At 43.7% G+C, this 19,489-nt stretch overlaps 1 long non-coding RNA gene across 1 annotated transcript in view; it reads right to left on the reverse strand.

The window, feature by feature from the left end:
* Positions 1 to 3,152: 3,152 nt before the first annotated feature.
* Positions 3,153 to 19,489, reverse strand: part of LOC134477242 (uncharacterized) — a 39,070-nt gene continuing 22,733 nt past the window's right edge. Inside the window, exon 5 of the long non-coding RNA XR_010049156.1 lies at positions 3,153 to 14,480. This is a non-coding gene — a long non-coding RNA (uncharacterized LOC134477242). The remainder of the gene's footprint in view (positions 14,481 to 19,489) is intronic.

Below are 19,489 nucleotides of genomic sequence, written 5' to 3' on the forward strand. Positions count from 1 at the left end.
GTGGTGGTTTGTACCTTCCAGTATCATCAGCAGCCTGGGAGGATGAGGCAGGAGGATCACAAAGCCCAGCCCAGCTTGGGCAACTCAGTGAACAAGACTGTCTCCAAATAAAAAAGGTGCAGGAGATATTGCTCCCATGAAGGTCCTGTGTCCACCTCACTGTGCGCACGGGGACAGGCTCTTCCAGCTTTTCTGGGTGCTTCCCAATGAGCTGACCTGAGCCTTTGGGTGAGGCTGACCCCGTTAGGCTGGGCAGATCCTCAAGTTCTGTGCTCCTCTGTTAAAACCAACCCACCACGGACCGCAGCAACCCAGAGGCTGAAAGCAGCCACTGGGGCTCCATCTCTGGGCCCCACTCTGCAGGACCCGGACTTCCGGCCACTTGTGTGGCTTGGGCTTTGTGAACCCGCTCAGAGTGCAATCCCTGTGTTCAAGTCCTCCTCCTTCCTGACACACTAACACCCCCTGCTGCTGCACACGCACGCACACATGCACACACACACCACACACACACACACATGCGCACGCACAGTCTACACCCTCCATCTGAACCCAAGTAGCTCCTTTTCTGCAGTACCAGGGATCAAACTCAGAGCCCTCACACTGACTACATCCCCAGCTCTTTTTTACTGTCAAATGGGGTCTCACTAAGTTGTTTAGTTGCCCAGCCTGGGCTCAAACTCCTGATCCTCCTGCCTCAGCCTCTCAGAGTGCTGGGATCACAGATCTGCCCCACTACACCCAGGGACAAATGCTCTTTTAAGTCCACTCTTGGGAGGTTGACAGCAGCCCTCAAAGTATCTATAATTTAAAGGAATATAGCTGTGCATCTTGGCTAATTTAAGAACCTTCGACAAGTCATTCGACTCATTAAGCCAGATTTTTCGCAAAGCCCACTGAAACCCTGATTTTCAAAAATTACTTATATAATTGACCCCCAGACTAGCATGGATCTCAGTCCTGCCTGGTCTGAGCTGCAATGCCACTTTCCCACCAGTAGGCTGAGGCAGGAATGATCAGCACCCGCCCCAACCCAGGGGGCGTCACCAGCTGTAAATGTTTTTCTTCACATCCTCATGCTGCGTATATTCCATGTTCGTTTCCATTTTAGTCAAAGTCAAATGTAACACGATGCTCAGTTTGAAATGAAGATTAGATATAAGAAGTAACTGCCCCCATTTTAAAGTGAATTGTTGCTAGGGCCTATTGTTTACTAGGCTAGTGTTTGTCCTCAGTTACCTACATGAGGTCAGTGATCTGAGATCAGCTGTGAACTGTGCAGTGCAGGAAGTTAGTTTTAGTTTGAGAGGAAGAGACAGCAAAACTCTGCTCACATAACTTGTTTATTCTCCTCAGTCCATGTTTGCAGTGCATGATGACATTTATCCAGGGGACAGGGTGCATGCACAACACACATCTCAATCGCACTCATTTTAGAGGGAGTAGGAGTTGAGATAAGGTCTCGCTATGTAGGTCAGGCTGCCTTGAAGTCACTACGTAGCCCAGACTGGCCTCAAATTCCCAGCAATCCTCCTGCCTCAGCCTCCTGAGTGTTGGGATTACAGATGTGTACCATCACATCTGGCAGGATCCAGCATTATCCTAGATTTCAGGCCTCCACTGCAGGAAGGGGCCAGCTGTGTATTAAAGAAGGAATGTGTCATGGTGAGTATTACACTTGGAGGCAGCATGGGAACACGTCTGAGGGCTAGCTGGGTGCCAGGACCCAAGCCCAGTATTGCCCACCTCCCCCTCATAAGCATCCGGTATCACTCCGGAGAGGGTACCCTTGCTTCTCAAGGGCCTGGTTACTGCCTTTACCCTAACTTCCAGCGAGTGCTCAGAAGTCTGCACTAGCCAGGACTCCAGGAGAGGCCGGGAGACACAAGCCAGGCCGGGAGGAGCCGAGGAGCCACTCTTTTCTATTTAAGGGAATCTCAGAGCTGGGTCATAAATCACCATCCCTCTGGCTGACTCCTGAGCCAGCCCTCTGGTCCAGACTGTGGTGGATGGGTCCAGAGCCTGCTGGGTGATCAGAGTCCCTCTGCAGAGGCCACATGGTCAGGACCCCAGCACCCCACGCTCTGGGGCTCCCCATCTCTCCACTGGTTAATGTGTGGCCCGGAGTGCCATGCACCTTTCCAGATTTTTGTGACTATTTTTGGTTTGGTTTGATTTGCCTTTTGTTTTGTAGCCCTGGGGTTGAACTTAAAGCCTTCTCACTGAGCTCCATCCCCACCCCCTTTTTATTATTTTTATGTTGAGACAGGGTCTCCCTAAGTCACTAAATTGCCAGGAAGAACTTGAACTTGTGATCCTCCTGTCTCAGCTTCCCAGAGTTTTGGGATCACATGTATGCACCACTAAGTCCAACAGCTTGTTTTGTCTTGTTTTGTTTTGTTTTTTGTTTCTAAAGAAAGCATACTCAGAATTTCCAAATATTACCTAACACCCTAATTTTACCAACTATTATATATTCCTCCTTTCACCATGTACTTCCGCCCTCACACCCTTGTTGAAGATTTTATTATTTTTCCAGCAAATAATAATTTCACATAATTTGTAAAAAATTTAAAAAGGTGGAGGCCTTTTTTGTTTGGTCCTTTCTCATCTGGAGCCCCAGATGGCTGAAGGTTAACACCCCACTAGGCCTCCTGGGTTCTCTTCCCAACTGCTGAGAGGCAGCCCTTTCAGAAGCCCGCAGGGGTGCAGAGTCCAGCCAACCTGGCTTCCAAACAGCACCTGGGTGTCCTCCTAACCTCTTGATTTCCTCCCTCCATGCTAATATTTCCAGCACACAGGTAGCTGCACCTTAGGAACAGAGCAAAATTCTCAACCACAGATCTGCGGAGTAAACTTACTCGCAAAGGCATATCCTTGAAGCAGCTTTTCAAAGCCTGTCTTCAGACAGCACCACAATGAAATGCACGTCACCGATTGATATGAATGGAACTTTGCAAAGAGCAGCTTCCCCAGCTAACCACCCCCCATCACAAAGGTGGCAGTTGGGGTCAGGCACTGCCAAGAGGTCTAGACACTGCAGCTCTAAATTTGAAAGTGTAAAGCCTTGGTAAAGCCTTGCACACTGCCCTCTGCACCCCCACCTCCCACACACACCAGTGAGCACCATCTATTTGTAAATCCAAGGCGGCGTGCTTGGTTATTGTCTGAGTTACTTTCCTCGTTACTGAGACAAAATACCCAATACCCAAAGTTAAAGGAGAAAGGTTTATTTAGCTCAATTTGGAGAGGTTTCAGTCCATCACTGGCAGCTCTAAGGTGAGGTAGCACACAACCAAGAGGCATCACAGAAGAGAAATAGCTCATGTCCGGCAGAAGGTACAAGGAAAAAGTAACTAAGAATTTGGTTCCAAGAGTGAGGTTGTTGCTGTGATTGTGCCTGACCATGTGGTTCAGGAGCCTTTAGAAATGGCTTGTGAGAAGGGTTTGGAAAGTTTCAGAAAGACGGGCTGAAAAAGTAGAGCTGGAACAGCTTAAGCCATGCTAGTCAGAGTTCAGAAGCCCAGAAGGCTGGCAGAAAGAGCAGGCGCGGGAGTTTCTGCTGGGAAGGAGCACTGCATTGCCTACTAAACTCCAGGGGACGTGTGTTATGGCTTGACAGAAAGTTCGTCTGCAGTTTGCTCATGTCCAGAGACTTTGCCTGAGACTGAGACTAAGGTCAGCAGACTGATTAATCTGGCAGAAGACATTTCAAGGCAGGCTAATGTTGGGGGCTTCTCACCGGATTGATGTTGAGAGTCAAGAGCAAAGAACCCAGCAGCATGTTATAAAACATTTTGAGTCTGGCCAGAAAGGAGTTCCAATAACCTTGGGGCCTGCAAAACTGGAAGAAAAGAGAAACTGGTCTCTGAAAAGACTAGAAAGAACCCACAGAAGCTTCACCCACCACCGGGAAGCAAAGCCATCCAAGCCCTTTGGGGTTCACATCTTGCCTCAGATTGCCAGGGATGTGGGGTTTAATGTTTGCTTGTTGGATTTTGGTCTTGTTTATTCCCGTTCCTTTGTTTCCTTGTTTGTAACTTTTGGATGGAAATGTCTGTCTCATGCCATTGAATGCTGGCACTGTTTAATTTTGGGTGTCAGATATTTTACTTCAGCAAGGAAAGAACGGTCACTAAGAGAGTCCTCCTGGGAAGTCAGAGTCACGAATCCAGTCCTGACACAGCCGTGTCCTTTGTTCTTTCACAAGAGTTTTGTTTTGTCTTCATGCTGGGAATTGAAGTCAATCACAAGATTTTTGATGAGCATGTGAACGAAAAGTCTTTCACGAAGTGCGATGAGTTCCTCTGTATTCCGTTAGAGATGACAACACTCTATCGTGGTTGAATAATCTCTGTGCAGAGCCACGGCCCTTCCTGCATGCCTGCTTATCTCTGATTGTAGCCTGAATGCTGCACAAGAATATAGAACTGCTGCTTCCTTTCCTCACATTCACTCCTAGCTGCTCAATGGGTTGATTTGAAAAAGAACCAGTTAGCAGAGCTCAGGGCCTTGGTTCCGACCCTGTGTTTACACCGGCAGAACAACTGCTCTCTGTCTCTATTTTGGGTGGGGTGGAACTATGTGAGGCTCACTGCTGGCCAGAATGTTAGCTCAGGGAATCGGTCTAACCAATCTCTTCCTATAGCGGTACGAAGCTAGTGTAGGTAGAAAGAGCAAGATTCTGCAATTTTATACCAAAAGGGAATTTTTAAATGCAAACATATCACCATCATAAACATGCAATAGAAAAATTATACACCCAACACAATGAGGTTTGTAAAATGAAGTGCATAGGTTTATATTTAAAAACAGAAGCTATGACAATGATAAGTGTAAGACATTCTATAAACGCCCAGTTGAAGTCACGTCACATAAATAGAATTACACAATATGGACATGTAAGTACTTGGGTTTAAATATGTACACGTATATCTGTTTATCTATTTACCAGCGATCGTGTCTAGGGGAATGATTGGTGATTTTTATTTTTAAAATGTTTTATAACTTTACAATCTTTACAAGACTATTGTATTTTTCTTAGGGAAAAACTTTGTTAAAAAATCACATTTCTGATAAAATACATTTCCTTCAACAGTCCCCTCAGCAATGGAATAACAAAGTAATATTACTCAGCTCTCTAATTCAGAGGATGTTTGAGTCTTTCAGTTATTCCAGATAACAATTCACATGTAACAAAAGAGATTTCCCAAGAGGCTTACGGAAGCCTTTCTTCCCCAAGACTTATGACTTTCAAAATTACCCTACAAAACCCAGAGCACAGAGAACAGCGCAAATTTCCATCACTGTGAAAAATGTCCCTTTCCCACACTCTTACACTTTGGTGAATTATAAGAAGCACTAAAAATGAATGGATGTCATGAAAGGTAAAAGGCTCCGTCAATACCACAAACAACAGAGACTTCAGGATGCTATTCAAGAGTCAGAACTGAGTGCTAAAAAGAGACACAAGTGTAGGGACCAGGAAGGCAGTCCAGGGCCCGCCATACGGCGAGACACTGACATGGTCTGCCTGTGACTTTTTACACCATTATTACATCCTGAAGATGATGGGTGCTGTTTCCTAAGAGCAGGCTAACTGGCTGCCTCAGCCTGCACGTTGTGATGCTAAAAGCAAAACGGATCCCTCATCAAAGCAACCTCAGACTCCAGCCCACACGTGATACTCTGTGTTGCACTGCATCCTCAGGAAACGGGACTCCTTCCTGGACACGCATCCCAGCCAGGGTGGCCCAAGGCTGCCCTGGCTCGGCATCTGTGTTAATTCACCATCAGCTGTAAGCCCCAAGCCGGGAAATTAGCACAGGGAAAAGAACAAGGCACGCACTGTAATTTTTGCAGTGCACTAACAGTAATATTGTGACAAACTGTTCCACACTGTAATTCAGCACTTCCAAACAAGTGTGGTGGAGAACAAGATGAGTATTGCAGGAACTAAGGAATATTTTAGGGATCAGAAACTCTAGCCCCAGAGACACTCAGTCATTTTGTGTTGACCGAATCCAGGACAAAGGAATTCATGAATGTGTGAATGAATGGAAAGAGGTCGATATTTGAGAAAAATCCAGAGGATTCTGATTTTTTTCAATAAAGCTCTCTCTGTGTACATTGCTGCTTATAAAAATTATTCTTGTTCATGTAAAAAATGTATTAAAATGTACAATAGAAATGAAAAAAATGTCTTTGGTTCTTTTCTTTTAAAGCTACATTGGAATTATACTGCATACAATTTTGTGTTTATCTTGTAACGTAATATTCCTGTTAGCATTATATCTTCAACATTATATCTCCCCAACCTATCAAATGCCCTTTGAGGGAATAAATCACAATATGTTTATTCTCCAACTCTTGGGTACTTAAATTGTTTGTCAATCTTTTGAGGCAGTAAAATGGTAGTGAATGGCAAATATTGTGCTGTATTTATCAGTCGCTTTCCTCTAGGATAAAATACTTGAGAACAAAATTAAAAGGAGTAAAGGTTTTGGGGGATTCAGTCCCTGCTCAACTGGCTCCAAGCGTAAATAGCGCAATGAGAGGTCATGGCAGGGGAAAGCTGCTCACGATTTGGCTCATAGGAAGCAGAGAGTGAAGGGAGGAGCCAAGGAGCAAAATGCACCCGTCCAGGGGTCCACCTCGCCCAATTAGGATCCACTTCTTAACAGCACAGTTAGCTATAAATTCATCGGTGACTTACTCCACTCCAAAGGCCCCATTACTACACATATGGGGCTTTTGGAGGATACTTTAGCGCTAAGCCCTAACACTATACAACTAAATTAGAAGCATGACTTCTAACTAGACACAAAGCAATCTGAATTTAATCTGACTGCTTTTAAACAATTAGCGAGAGAAGGCGCCATCCTCTCTTGCTATTTGCAGATACCAGGACTTACTTTCTATATCTCTCTTTTTAAAATGTTTTTATTTCCGTCCTGGGGTGGGACCCAGGGCTTTCCCATGGAGCTACATCCCCAGTCCTTTTTAATGTTTTATTCTGAGACAATCTCTCACTGAATTGTGCAAGCGGGGCTCAAACTCGTGATCCTCCTGCTTCAGCCTCCTGGAGTGCTGGGTTGAGAGATGTGTACCATCACTGCCAGTCCTGCCTTCCTTGATCAGTTGTGCCTTAGTTACTTCCCACATCAGTGAGACAAATACCCAGGATTTACAATTTGAGGAAGAGGAGGTTTATTGTGGCTCATATTGCAGCCTGTGGTTGGCTGCTCCAAGGCAGGGCGGCATGGCACAGGGGCCTGGCAGAGGAGAGCTCCCCTGTGCACTGCACACGGGAAGCAGAGAGGGAAGAAAGGGCATGGGGAGGGAGATAAACCCTCCCAGGACACGTCCTACTGACCACCTCTTCCAGCTGAGCGAGCCCTACCTCCTCACAGCAAGTCAGCCCTAACCGCCCATCGCCCCAGCCCCTTCCCAAAGCCCCACCTGTACGCACTTGAGGCTCTTGGCATCTAGATAGCAATCCTGACAAGGGGAGATTGACTCCTCCACCCCTGCATGCTCTGAGCTATCTACTTGCTCAAATATTCTTAACAGCGGTTCAAGGACAGGTGTCTGAGTATCTGTCGGCCTTGACCATAATAAATCAAGCCCTGCAGACAAAGAGTTAGTTAATCAGTTAGACTTTACCTTGGCAGCCTAGCAGCGGCGGTGCTGAGAGCCAGTCCTGCAGGAGAAGGGCATGCACACCCCAGCTCTGCCTCAGAGCAAGCAGATGAAGCCCCAGGAGAGGTATGGCTCCAGGTCCCTGAACAGAGGCAGCTGCTGATTCTCGCCCAGCCCCCTTTCCCCATCTGTGAGTCCCACACAGTATTCCCTCGGGACCATGGAGTCCCTCAAAGAGCAGGAATCACACTGCCTGATCGTGATGCTGGCTGTGCTTCATACAGTGATACTGTCAGATGCGAGGCACCAAGGACGTAGTCAATGTCACCATAATCTTTACAGCCACACCATGAGCTAAGTACTTCCTTTTGCTCCATTTCATTTCAGGAAACACAGACCAAAGAACTCATATCCAACAGCTGGTAGATAGTGGAGACAAAGTCAGACTGGAGACCCCAGTCTCTTTCCTTCCCTGGTGGCAGCCACCCTGATGGTTTAGGCAAGTGGCTGGTGATTTTCAAGCCAAAGGCTGGAAGGTCGCTGTACCATCTGGCAATTCAGATCTTGCCCTGGGCCATCGCTGGTGAGTGCCCAACTCAGGATTCGAAAGCAGCTCTTGGACTGAAGTGTTACCTCACCTCAGTGCTTAGACACCAACTTCCTTGTTTTCCTGTTACATGGTGATCAGTGGGCAGCCATCTCATCAGGCATGGTGATCTTCCCTCTCTGCTTCACTCCCAGCACGCTCCTGGAGAAGAGCTCAGAGCGCCCCTCCCCCCCTGGCTTGCTTAGCTCTGCAATCTTACTTGCTGCCTTTCCCTGCCATGGCCACCTTTCCCTCTGCACTGATTTTCAGCTCTCCTCAGGGAAGCTCTTTAATTCAGTTCCTTTCACCTAAACAAACTCCCATCCCTAGAAGCCAAAGCCAGACTTCCTGCTGCTGACCGGATTCTGAGCACTATAGGTTCTAAGTACTACTTTGCTTGAAGATTGCTCAGCAGGCTTGAACACAAGCTTGAAAGATTGAGCCCTGCCTTGTTCATAGCGGGGTCTCCTGCTTCTCTGGACAGGGAGACCAGATGGGGGAAGAAGACACAGAACAGTCTCTGTGCTAGGAAACCTCAGAGCGTCCCCAGTACAGAGCTCAATAACTGCAGGGACAGAGCTGACCACCTAAGACTTTGATGGACCTCTCATTATCTGATTGACTTTGGCCCAACTTTACCTATTATATCTTTTATTTTTCTTACAGAAATTTGGAGCTTTAGCCACCATTTGAAGGTTAATTGAACTTTCAGTTGTTTGTTACTGATTATAATATAATGAGAGTGTTATACTTTACTAAACACCAACATGCATCCTCTTAATAAAAAAAAAAAACACTAGAAAGTTGTACTCCACAATTTTTCTTTACTAATCATAGTAACTTGTTTGAACTAAGGAGTAGGATCCATGTTATCACTCTAGCCTCCAGATTCAGGTATCATAAAAATAAGTAAAATTCTAGTTCCCTCCAGTTTAATATCTCCAAAATCTAGTATAAGCAATTGAGATCCAGATTCTAAATGTGTCCTTTCAAACCTCATAGGCACCACACAGTCTGCACCCTCACAGAAGGCGCTAGTGGTTTAGTGGTTGACTTCTTGCCTCCCAAAATAGCTTCTATTTTTGTAAATCAATAACCAACAATAATGTATTGAAGTTCAATTATATATCAAGTGCACAGGCCTGCATGATAGATACATTATATAGTATACATATATGTATATATATATATATATATATAGAGAGAGAGAGAGAGAGAGAGAATATACATATATATATATAGAGAGAGAAAGAGACAGAGAGAGTCTGACAAAAATAAGTATACACACTACAGAAAAAAAATGTCTGGAATCTACTGTCTACCACTTTGAGCACCTATTGTAATTGTAGAGGCCAAAAGTAGCTTTTAATATTAAAATATCCATACACATTTTTCTTTTCCTGATGTGTGTATGCTTTTTGGGCAGACCTTGTATATGTTATATACATGTATGATCACATACATTATACATACATATATGTTAAGTGTGTGTGCTAATCACAACACTGGTCCTACAATGAAAGTATTATCATCTCTATTCTTAACAATAATGAAATTGAAATTTGAAGAAATTCAAAGTCTTCTCATTACAAACATAGGACTTCAATGCCTCTGACTTATAAACTAACTGCTACTAGGATGGGTATCACTGTAGATCAAAGCAAGAGCGTTTCCCAAGATGCTACAAAACCTCACTCCAGTTGGTGGCTTCCTGCCCAAGTCACTGACAGATAACCAAGATGGCGGACCACTACACACATAAATGGCAGAGGCAAGAGGGCACCTTTTCCCTCTGACCCCCAAAAAAGAGGGGCTTCTGTCTTCTGGAAAGACATGATTCTAAGGTTTCTAGCTCTGCTGTTCCAGGACTTCAAGATCTCAGGACAACATCTTTGAGAAACAGATAAAATAAAGTGATGGGAGGAGAATAGATAATCTCACTGTCAGCAGTGAGAAGTGGAGAATGGCATTAACACTGAAGCATTCATGAAGGACCCCATGATCAGCTCAGAACAGAGGTGTAAAGGAGAGTGCTGATGCTACAATTTAATCCAGAAACCATCTCAAGTGAAAATAAGAATTCAGTGTGTGAAAAACAAGTGGGCTTGCCAGTCAACTGGTAAATGACATAGAATGCACTGTTTGGTAAATAGAAGAAGAACTCAGGATCTTTAGTTTCCTTCATACTTGAAAATTGTTTCCAACAATCTCAAATTAATGAAATAGTCAAAATAATGAAACAATCACAGGGGGACACAAAGGTGAGCAGGAGAAAAAGTTTAGTGCATCAAAAAGAAATAATAAAAGGAAAAATCAAAACAAAAAATGCTAGAAGAAAGTGTGATATTTTTAAGCTTTATAAGTCTTTCTAAATAAGCCAGAATGACAGAAAATACACATAAAGGAAAACTTATATATTCAACTTCAAATGTAGGATTTATGTAAATATGTTTGTTTATATAACGGTAATACAAGAAACATTTTAGGGCAAATGGGAAACCAGGAAAAATGCTTCAAAGCCTGCATTAATACAGATTTGACATTTATGTCCTGCAAAGACCTAAGCATCCACACTGGGGCAATTCTGGGACCTTTTCTTGTGCTCTCTGCTGGTGTAGGAGGGTCCTGAAGCCGGGCAGTTGGAAAACCAGACAGAGAAGGCTGCCGGGCAGGCAGCTGGCATGGCCCACAGGAGGAGATGGAGCTGTTTAACAGCCATGGGAAGGGACGCAGGGTCAGGCAGGAAGGAGGCGACTGGAACACATAGTTTGAGCTCAGAGTAAATCAGCAACAATGCCCTACCAATAGGGCTAGCCACAAAAATTTGATTTTTTTCATGTTTTATTTTACTTTTATCATATTTTGCAGTACTGAGGATTGAACCCAGGGCCTTCACACTGAGCCACATCCCAGCTCCTTTTTATTTTGAGACAGGGTCTCCCTAAGTCTCTAGGTTGCCTGGGTCTGCCTCAAACTGGTGGTCTTCAGGCCTCCGAGTCCCTGAGCACTGGGATCAAAGGCTTGTGCCAACACACCTGGCTGCAGTCACATTAATGAGGCTTAAAAACACAAGTTGGGATTTCTGCTCTCAGGAAGGTGGGGTGGACGTGCTTTTCACCATTCCTCCAGTACGTACAGCTGAGGTCCTGGCAGTTATAAAGGAAACAGACACAGAGGGCTCTGAGTCAGGGAGAAGAAGGCCTGGGAGCCCAGGGCCTTCACCATCTCTCATGCATTCCAGTCTCAGAGCTGAAGAAGCCGGGAGTACAGAAGTGCCAGAGGCCCAGGAAAGAGGCAGGAGAGAAAGACGGGACTGCCGCCACCACCTCAGCTTAGCAGTTTAAAGGGAAGGAAATGAAAGGCAGAGAAAAAAGAGTGCTAAAAAAAAAAAAAGGTGACAGGACCCAGAATTCTTCACCTTGCAGGTGTAAAGCCCAAGGTAGTGCAGTTCATTCCTAAGTCTTGAAGAGGCTCATTGGCAATAGTTGGTCATCATGGAATATTACTTACGACATTGTTCATGCTCAATTTAAAATTTCCAGCCAGGCATAGTGGCACATGCCTGTAATACAGCACTCCGGAGGCTGAGGCAGGAGGAAGGCCATGAGTTCAAGGCCAACCTGGGCTACACACAGTGAGTTCAAGCCCAGCCCCTAAATAGTGTAGTGAGACCTTGTCTCAAAATTAATTAATTAAATTTCTGTCCTTCCAAGGAAACAGCTATATAAATTTTAAATGAATTTTCAAATTGAAAAAACTTTGTTTTGAATTCCAGGCTTCACTTGGTGCATGTTAGACAGTTAACATCCCTGAACCTCTTCAACTGTGAAACAGAGATAGCAACCCTGCTTCATGTTGATTGTGACATAGATGTGATGCAGCCTAGAAATGTTTAGTGCAAGTTTCCGACATAAGGGGCAGTTCAGGAAGCCACCGTCTCAGACGCTGTGTCCCTATGCCGCATCCTACTGGAACCGCAGGAGAGGGGAGCAGAGATAAGGGACCAGGCCAGGAGAGGAACCTAGGGAGGGTCAGCTGCTCCTGCAAAGGTTCCTTATTTGGTTTAATGTCTTGGAGGCCTCTCATCTTGTGGCAGACAACCTCGTCAAGCTGAAATAACAACTGTCTGAGTGTGGGGTATTAAGCGGGAATGTCTATTTCAATTTGCTTCATGGGAGACATTGCATGACCCATGGTGAAGTCCATGACAGACTCTTATTTAAGGAACCTGTTACTGTAGATTGGAAAAAAAGTTATTTCTTCCTCTCATATGCCTCCAACCAAAAATAAAAAGTATACTCACATTTTGTTTGCTTATTTTAAATTTGTGACATTATGATATCTCTGTCTCTCTCTCTCTCTCTGTCTCTCTCTCTCTCTCTTGCTATACTGGAGACTGAACCCAGGGTCTTTATACTGAGCTAACTCCCTAACCCTATGTATTTGTTTATTTAATTTACTTATTTGAACTTTGAAGCAGGGACTTGTTAAACTACAAAATAGCCCAGAGTGGATTAGAACTGCAGTCCCCTTGCTTCAGTCTCCTGTAGTGCTGGGATTACAGGTGTGCACCAACACACCCAGCTCTTTCATAACAAGTTTTCCAAAAATAGTGTTTGAATCTGTTCTTTTCTCCTTATCTTCCACACTTCGTCTTCCAGTCAGTAGTTCCCATGATACATCTTGTTAAGTTCCACCCTGAGAACTACACCCTTTAAGACAACATTTTTGGTGCTCTGTGCAAGACAGATCTTTCCATGGACAGGAGTGGGGTGAGATGTGTGTATCTGGAATGACTCAGAAGCAACAACCTAGATTTCTCCAGTGCGCAGTGCTCAGCAGGGGCTAGGCTGGGATGAGACTCTAAGGCCCTCAGACCTTACAGGAAGTGGGGCTCAGTGCTGATGGAGACACAGAGTGACTGGAAATGCAGAGAAAAGGTCAAGCTCCTAACAGGCTCTGGCAGTGACGAGCCCACGGCCCATCAGATGTGAATCCCTGCTCTGAGGAATCTTGTGTAACCCAACATCACGCTTATCTCAGAATCATGAACGAGGTGTCTGAGTCACCAGGGCTATAGCACTTCCTAAAGAGCACAGCTGAATCCTGACGGGGTTCCCCAGCTGCAGCTCTCCCTGCTCACTGACTTCCGGGTTAATGCAAAGCCATTTCAGACCCATCCACACTGTATGAAACATATCAGAGAACTCATGGGGTATGCAGGGCTGAAGGGTGGTGGAATGACAGGGTTGCTATTCCAAGCCTAACTTTTGTGAATGGGAGAAATTGTACCCATTGTGTGCCCAGTACAAGGAGAAGTATTGAAGCCACCACTTCTTTGTTATGTTACCCATGAGTAAGACATGCGCTTTTAGACAGAGTCCTAGGACACACTTCCATATAATCTCAGAAAGGGCATTTCAATCCAAGATGGATCCTAGCATGGTGGCTGAGGCAGGAACACTGCTGGGAATTTGAGGTCAGCCTGAACTACATAGTGAGTTCAAGGTCAATCTGAACGACATAGCAAGACCTCGACTCAATTAAAAAATGTTTTAAAAGGTACAAGGTTAGCAAGGTACAATATATGACTGAACTATACAATTAATATTTTTGTCTTTTCCTTTTTTATCGGTACCGGAGATCGAACTCACTACCACACAGTTGCAAGGCAGGTGCTTATGCCTGCTGAGCTAAATCCCCAGCCCCCTATACAATTAATATTTACATTTTTAAATTATTATATTAAATTATTATTGGCATTAATCTCCTTCAAAATCTACCTCATTCTGAATCACATCTTCAGTTCTCTTTTTATTTTCTCCTTCAAGAGAGAGGGTGTCTCTCAATTGCTAAGTTACCCAGGCTGGGCTCCAACTTGCCACTTCCTGCCTCAGCCTCCCAGAGTGCTGGGATGACAGGCTTGAACCAGGCTCCAGCCTTTTGCCTCCTTTCAAGGCTTCAGAGCTGCCTCTCCTCCCCCAACCTCACCTTTCCCAACAGAGGAGACAACATGGTGTAGAGAGGGACATAACTCCTGCAGAAAGCAGCAGGGACGAATTGCACTAAATTCTCAAGTTTTAAGGAGGGTTTCAAAGTTACCTGAATGGTAAGGTCTGATTAAAAACACAGAGATTGACTTCTTTAACCTGACATGAAGTGAACAGATTTGCTCCAATCCTGGTTTGCAAGCATCATTCTTTCCAGAAACACACTTGTACTCCAAAGTACCTATATAGCCAAGGGAATTTCCCTGTAAAAAATAAAACAACAATTCAGATGATTCATTCCACAACCCAAAAATATTCAGCTAAAAATGATTATAATACTGTGATATAGTGCAAAATAATAAAGAAAATACAAAGAAAAATGAATAAACTACCCTGCACTTAGCTTTGAAAACCTTGAGGGCTGGTGCGAGGGAGACAAGAGGGAGGAGGGCTACTGAGCAGCACCACCTCCACTCTAATGGAGTCTCTTCCTCTTCCTGTGTCTTTAATAAGGATCCTATCCAATGACGCTTCTGCCTCCTTTTGAAGATTTAGTGGGAATGTGGCATTGTGTTGTCCTAAAACAGGTTTCTTTACAGTGCTGCAGCTTTGATCATCCATAATCCCCAGAGAGAGAGGAACTATCCACTGAGTTGTGATCACATGACATTCAAGGTCCAGCTCTACTCGCATTGTGAGACATTTCTCATTATCACATTAAATTTTATTAGAAATGTTTGCTGTTTGCAGAACACTCAAAGAACAAGTAACTCACAATCCAAAGTTTTATTCCCAAGGGTGATCTATCTGACAGAATCCTTGTGGTCGCAGATTTGTAAATCACCCTCAGTCTTTTTAACGATCACAAAATCAGTCCACCTGCTGCCTTTCAGCAAGACCAATGGGTGGACAGAACAAAGACAAAGTTCATCTCTACATAATCTCCAAAGATGAAGGCCTCACTGTAAGCTAAAAAAGAGACTGAAAATTTTAACATGACTGTAGATAGCCAGCATTCCAACTGCTGGACCACTTCCCGAACTTTCTGTGCAAAAACATCACCTTTTCAAATAAGAAATGCTGTTTACAGATGAAAAACAAAAAAGGGGGGGGGGAGGGAAGCCAACTTTCTAAACACACCTCGTGTCATTAGATTAATTTACGATACACCCCGGGCGATTATACTAGTGGCAAAGCTTTTCTTCCAGACCCCGACCCTCGCAGGCACTGTAATTAGAGGAAGCCGAAATCCCAGCAGACAAAACCTCTGCAGACAGCAAGGCCGAGCCCATTACCCGTCCTTGGAGCACCTCTGACTCTCCGCATGTGCTGAGGGCCAGGCAAACGAACACTCTGGAAATTAACACAGCCAGAAAGGAAACGTCCCACAGGGTGAATCAATACCAGGCAAAGGATAATGGGATCCCTGCTCGGGCAGCTGTGCCCGGCGCCGCCCCCCAGCACCTGTCAGGCCGTGCAGTCAGGGCCGTGGGCACCGTGGGCACCGCCACACACTCCCTCCCCGTGCAGATCGCCAGCTCCTCCCGGCTCCCGGCGCCCCACGCTGCCAAACGGCTTCCTTTTCTCCTCAGATGCACGCAGACAATGCCCTCCTCCGGCAGCTGGCACGGCCGTCCTTGTCTTCGCGCTTCACTTTTGTTTCACCTCTACATGGTGTGGAAGAAGGGCGCGATTGGAAGGTAGGAATCAGGTTATTCAAGTTAATTCCAGGACGTGCTCTAGTCACAGGCTAAGAACACATCATCAGAGCTGTCCTGGGCCACCGAGAGGTAATGACAGGATGGAAATAATAGGCCATTGATCCGCTCAGCGGGGGGTGATCAATGCCTCCCTTTGGGCGCTTTGTAGAAACCATCTGCTAGAAAGAAGGCTGGTCATTTTCACTTACCTAAACACCTCCCTCCTCTTCCCGCCCTCCTTGCTGCCTTGCTCTCTCTCAGTAGATGTGATCAACCACCACGCAGAAGAAAAACAAGGACATTTAAAATATCAATGTCAATCCTAGAAAATGGCAAGAATTCAAACCCCACCCCCACCCCCCCACCCCCCCCCACCCCCGCTGTTGAACTGAGGGCTGAACCCAGGGCATTTGCCCTGAGCTATATCCCTCCATAGATTTTTTTCTTTCTTTTCTTTTTTTGAGACAGGATCTCCAGCGAGAAAATTCTTACTATGCAGTCCAGGGTGGCCTTGATGTCACTATGTAACCCAGGCTGGGCTCAAACATTAAGATCCTCTTACCTCAAGCTTCTGAGTTCTGGGGTTATCGGTCTATGCCACCATGCCTAGTTTAAAGCACTTTTTAAAGCACGACTATTCATAGACAGAGTTACAAGACTGCGTGTTCAAATCTCTGGAGAATACAAAATTAAATGCTGGCACAAGACCAGGTAACATCTTGTAGGTAAAGATGTTTCACACATGTCTATATGGGAAAAGAACAGAAATTCCATCTTTCAGAACTTCATAATGTTAAATTGAAAAGTTTGGCCTACATGTGTTTCCATACTTGAATGATAAAATTTGTTCTAACACTGCCTCTGTAGGAATTGAACTGTAAGCACAATTCAACAAGCACATAACAGTAAGTACAACAACCGTTGAGTTTCAGCCAATCACATGAAGCCCATGTAAGGCAAACATTGACCTCAGCCAATCAAGTTCCTTCTGCCTGTCACTTCCTTTTCTCTGATTATTAATATAACCTTACACATGCAGGAGTGAAGTATTCCAATCTTTGTCTTCACTATTGCCTTGTTTTAGAAATTTTTTCTTGTTCAAGTAAAATATGTTAACTTTAACTCATCTCAGTCTTTTCTTTGATGGTGATAAACCAACATTTTTATCCCAAACCATGAAGATACTTCTGAACCAAACAGACAATTTTTCTTTTACTTTTTGCAGTAGACATAATTTTTCTCATCTTGTATGTATATGATTAATAACCCAGCCACATCCTATTTTCAGACCAAACCAGTTGTTTTACAGGGGACTAAGTCAGAAATTTTTCAGAATGTATTTATTTAATCACTTTCCCCTTGGATATTCTCTCCATCAATTCCCAAATATTTATTGACTTCCTACTTCAAATGTCCACATGCAGAAAGGAGATCTCCCAGATTATGTGAGGAAGTCAATTTGGGGAGAGTAAGGAAAAGAAGAGAAAAGAAAAGAAAATCCAGATGTGATGGCACACACCTTTAACCCCGGTACTCTGGAGGCTGGGGGAGGAGGATTGTTGTGAGTTCAAGACCAGAGTGGGCTACAAATTGAATTCAAGGCCAGCTCAAACTGTATAACAAGACTGTCTTAAAAAAGGAAGGAAAGTGGTATTTTCACAAAATCTGGTCATTTCTAAAGAACACTAGAGAGTAAAAATCAAGAATCCTTAAATTTACTGCCAAAGTGAGTTTTTCAGATCCAACTCCTGTCATTAGTAAAGAATGTCTTTCTTGAGCATCTAGAATGAAAAAGTAAAGCATTTCATGCAGAAAAAAATAGACAAGAAATAGAAAAAATTTACACTACCTTTGACACTGGCCCAGGACTTTTGGTAAATATCTTGGGGGGTGTGTGTATCTGTGTGTGTGTTTTCCCTTATCCATATGCGTGAGCCACTTAGCACTTTAAACTACCTGAAATGACTGATATCAAGCCATTTTGATGTACAAAGTAGCAATTTTGTATGATTCAACCTCAATTATGAAGAGATTAATGAAAGCGAGATGACAGAGTCCATGTTTCTATCCTGATTTTTTTTATTTAACCTATGGCAGATGCTCCTCTGACATTAAACATCTTACTAGCTCAAAATTAAACAAGCTAACAAAAATAATTTTCAGAGGCTCATCATTTCTCATTATACGACAGTGAAGTAAATGCTTAGTCACTGCAGACTGCATAAAGAAAAATTTTGGTTTTTCATATTGTTGGAGGAAACGCACATCTCAAGCTTCTTCTGGTTATAGCTTTGACTCTTTGAAGTCGAACATGAAAAATGCTCTCTACACAGCAAGAGTAAACACTATCGCTTTGCATTTGGTAAATTAATCTTGATTTTGAATAACATTTATAAATCAAAGACTGCCCTGAGTACCCCTGACCCTGGCTCCTCACAAAATTAGCTTTTGTAATCAACAGCTGTACTGCCTACATATTTACCTTTTGCCTCACTAAGATCCACACTGCAATCAATTGTATTATTGCAATCAATTGCAATCAAAGATTCCTGATGTTAAAATGTCCTTCCTTCCCTTGGGGCCATCTGCAGGACCACAGTGACAGCACCTTAACACTTACTCACTAAATATCCCTCCCCTGCTACTTGAGCAGGGTGATACTCCTAAGAATAGGACCTAGAAAAGAGGAGAAAAACACTGAGAAAGCATTTCTGGATCGTTCATTTGAAAATCTGAACTAGAGCAATGTCTCTTTGTCAGTAAGGAAAATGCTTCCACTGGTTACAATGGTACAAACTCTGCAAACTGAGTGCTTCTAGATGCTTCTTTCCCCAGGGAATCTTTTTTTTTTTTTTTAAATTTTATTTGAGGAGAAAAAGAAAAAAAAAAACAGAGAAACGGTACAAGTTATACAGATTTACAGAAAAAAATAAACAGTAGGAAATCACTAATTAATGGATTACATATTGTCATCTTAGAAATAGTTGTTCAAGTTACAAAATTAAAGCTTATAAAGTGGACATTCCAACAGTGAGACTGCAAACAGTTCTGCTCAATGATCCAACAAAACTCAGTAATATCATTATCTATCTTATACACTTAAATATACATGCAGTTATATCATTTAGAGCACTTTCTTTTCCTCTCTTTTGTACAATGACAATTACACATTTTGGGTTTTGTTGCTCCCACTGTATTACTTTTTTGGAAGAGAGTAGAACCAAATGTGACATAACAGAACAGAGTCAGTCAAATCAAAAGGGTGGACATAATAGATAATGTAAAAGCATAATACAAGGTGATCAACAATGGTTACCATAATGCCTCCCGCTATCTCTAATAGAATTGCCTATATCATCAGTTATAATAAAATTGAACAAAACAGTAAAGAACAAAACCGGCAAAACCAAAACATTGGAGACATTATAGGTCTTCAAAAGTAGATAATAGTCAACCAGAATGGGCGTCATAATGAATCCCACTGTCTTCACAGCTGTTGCCTAAACTTTCGAACCTGGTACTATCAAGCCAAACAGAATAGAGGGACATCAGTCAAAACAAGATGGTGAGAG

The sequence above is a fragment of the Cavia porcellus genome, unplaced genomic scaffold, assembly GCF_034190915.1.
Source record: "Cavia porcellus strain 051 isolate PalLab524CR breed Dunkin Hartley unplaced genomic scaffold, mCavPor4.1 scaffold_8, whole genome shotgun sequence".
Taxonomy (NCBI): Eukaryota; Metazoa; Chordata; class Mammalia; order Rodentia; family Caviidae; genus Cavia; species Cavia porcellus.